Genomic DNA, 3,434 nt, shown 5'->3' with positions numbered 1-3,434 from the left:
CAAGATACAGAGAATAATCGCACACAAGTTACAACTCTAAGTACTTTGAAGGATGAAAACATGATGCTTTAAGAGTGGGTCATCATAGGGTTTGACCTAGGCAGGAAATTCTCCTGCAAAACCATAGTCAAAAATGATCCTGCAGAATATAAGCTATCTGTTTTTGTTAGAATTCATATAGGAAGCATTCTTCGTAGAAGTAGGTCAACTAAAATATGTTTCACTACTTGGTTGTGTGTGTTTCTTGTGGGTCGTTTCTTTGTTTGTTTGGTTGGTTGGTTAGTGGTTTTTTTGTTTGTTTTTTGTTTTGTTTTGTTTAGTTTTAGCCTTTCATCTGACAAAGACCAACTCTACTCTAATCTAGTACAATCTAATGCTCTCCTGAAAATACACTTTCTAGAAACTCGAGGCTAAATTCGCTGTCAACAGTATTAAGATATGATTCACTTACCTTTGTCACTTTTTTTGTTCTCTTTGTACTTTAATCGCTCTGTTTTAGATATGCTTTAACATTTAATATGCTGCAAACTTTTTTTGTAAATTGTTAAGTATAACTAAAGAGGACTGGTTAATAAACAGCATATTTTTAATTGTCAACAGATTGGTTGCAGGATTTAATTTTTTTTTTTTTTTTTACTGGAACCCTGGTTGAACCTGAACTAGGAGCTGAAAATTCCTTTGGAGTTTTGAGAAGATGGCAAAGGAGCATCAGTGGGTGAATTTGTAACAAAGCCCAAGGCAGTAAATCTCTTGGGATCACTCAGACCAAAGGTCTTAAATATCCTTCAGGAGGAAAAAGTCAAAACTTACAACAGTCTTTCACTTTTCAACTTTTTACAACAATGAAATGAAATGCCTGTCCGTTCATTCAACGTCCCACCTCACACCAGATTGGTGGAATCTGATCACAGCAAACTGCCTCACTGTCCATCATCCTCCCAGACTTAGGCAGGGAGAAACAAGGGAAGCCCAGTTCACAGACATCCGGGAAGGTCAGTGGTGGCTGGTGTCATGCTCTCCACTGAGAAACCAGCATCAATGTCCACACTTGCCGTACGGGGAAGCCGCAGAGCCAGCGTCAGGGACACACACACGTTATACACACACACACACACACACACACGCACGCACACCCCTTAGGCTGCTCACACTTAGAGCAGTGTCCTCTTAGGAAGTTCTACGGGAGAATTACACAGATTGGTTGAGAGTTACATCGGTCACATGAACTTCTCGTTCCTGCCCATTTCACTATCTGGCTACTTTTACCCAGGGAATCATTTATTTCACACAGCGAATGACCCTTCTGATTTGTTTCCCACTAGTTTCTTTTTCACTTTTATCGCTTTAGCTCTAGCGGTTCTGATGCCCTTATAGAAAGACCTTTTGCTGACTTCGTGAGATATGCTGATTAAAGGAAAAAAATCCTTTTTCTTACATGACAAAAATGCTTAAAAAGATCTGCTGGACTTGGTAGCTACTCTTTTCCAAAATCTCAATATCCAAATATGCAAAACGGCAGTGGCTTTTCCAATTAAAAACATTAAAGGTATGTCTATAAAGCTTCAATAAGATCAGGAAAGTCTGGGTAGCTGCAACCCATCTAGTTCCTTATGTTCTCCTTCTACCTTGTTAAAATTATATTTTGGTTATTGAGTTGGAGCAGAGAATGTGTTCTAGATGAGGCGCCTGGGTGGCTCAGTTGGTTGAGTGTCTGACTTTGGCTCAGGTCACGGTCTCACGGTTCGTGGGTTCAAGCCCCGCTTCGGGCTCTGTGCTGACAGCTCCAAGCCTGGAGCCTGTTTCGGATTCTGTGTCTCCCTCTCTCTCTGCCTCTTCCCTCTTGCTCTCTCTCTCTCTCTCTCTCAAAATAAACATTTAAAAAAATAAAAATAAATTAAAAAAAAAAAGAATGTGTTCCAGTTAATCCAAGGAAGCATGGAAGATACCATGTCAATGAAAGATTCTGACACAGGTCTGATCTGGATATTTACACAGAATCATAACAGAAACATTTTAATTAAGCACATTTTTTTCTCTTCCAACCAGATTTCACAGAGCAGATGGCCATCCTTCTAACTCCATTTCTGTATTGGATGTAAGAGAGGGCTATCTTGAAAAGTGAACTTGTCACAATTATATACCTAGTCACATTGATAACTTACCCAAATAGTCTTTTTTTTGGTGCCATTATTTTATATTGTACGTACCCTTATCTTTGTCATGAAAGCTTACAACCACAGAGTAAAAATAATTATTGTCCATTTGTTTATGAAACATTAGAAAGATGAACTGAAGCCAGATTATATTCAGATCGGGACCAATTAGGAAGAAGCAATGCCTTCATTGGTCCAACCTTAGTTCAACCTTTTGAAACAAAGAAACCAGTCTACACAGACCCAGGTGTCTGCCCTGGGAGCTGAGTTTCAGCAGGACTGTGCAGCCATTCACTTTTCCAGTACGAATGCACCACAACCACGTACAAATAGGTCATCACACCAGTAAGTCGACAGAGAAATGCGACATATATGCGTTACCTAAATTTACCTCCTTCTTGTAGGTCATCTGCCTTTTCCCCCTCAAATGTCATTTTTACTTCCAAACATAGCTGCACTTGATAATTAGTTACATATTTTAAAGGACGTAAGAGAAATGGTCACTGGGATTCCAGAGGTTACGATTGCCCCGCCAGCAATCTGGAACACCAATGGCGAACCATCAGTCTTTACATCTAAACCCAGGGCGACTTAAATCAGGTAAAAGGAGGCTTCCAGAGCGTGCCAATCAAGGTTCAGCTCTGATGCTTGAATCACCTCCGTAAAACTGCCCCCAGACAAACATCTCTTCAGGTTTTAACTTCTCTAGGATGGAAGGCATGTGTTGCCTACAATTTTCCTACTCCTGAGTCTCCCTCTGGAAGATCTGTGTTTCTTGTGTTTCAGGAAAGTCGAGCTAACTTGAGCTCTTTTCCTTCCCAGCTACTCAACCTTCCTTAATGTGACTCTAGTGTCACATGGCCTAGCATCATGTCATTGGCAGGTGACTGCATTCGAGAAATGCAGTAAGAGCTCTAGGCAAAGCTTGTACTGGAAGAGGAGTACGGTTGTTCACGCAAAAACGGACCACACGAGCGATAAGAAAAAAATAATAATGCTAGGAAACTGGAGAAAAGTTACACGTGGGGAGAGACCACCACAGCTCCCCTCCGGTAGTTCAAAGCTCCTCATTGTGTGTCTCCAACGTGAGGTGTCTCGCTAGCCAAGCTAAGAAAATGAAATCCATCCGCGATGAATGAAAAATACTCCATTTGGAGAAGAATGATACCAAGAAGTCAATAAGGAAAATAAACTCAGCTGTGGTGACAAAAACAAAAACAAAACACAGAGGTGGTAGGGAAGAACAAATTGTTGGGTGACAAAATGGTAAGGTGCAGAGCA

At 40.7% G+C, this 3,434-nt stretch overlaps 1 non-coding gene across 1 annotated transcript; it reads left to right on the top strand.

Annotated features, from left to right (window-relative positions):
- Positions 1 to 1,684: 1,684 nt before the first annotated feature.
- On the top strand, positions 1,685 to 1,769 carry TRNAQ-UUG (transfer RNA glutamine (anticodon UUG)). Its single transcript has one exon. It is a non-coding gene; the product is annotated as a tRNA-Gln (tRNA).
- The last annotated feature ends 1,665 nt before the right edge of the window (positions 1,770 to 3,434 follow it).

Source organism: Lynx rufus, unplaced genomic scaffold (genome assembly GCF_022079265.1).
Source record: "Lynx rufus isolate CCGP_SWC_20201006 ecotype Redwood Valley unplaced genomic scaffold, mLynRuf1.p SCAF_1, whole genome shotgun sequence".
NCBI classification, from domain to species: Eukaryota; Metazoa; Chordata; class Mammalia; order Carnivora; family Felidae; genus Lynx; species Lynx rufus.
Note: the sequence above shows the minus strand (reverse complement) of the source record. Positions and strands in the feature narration are given on the sequence as shown.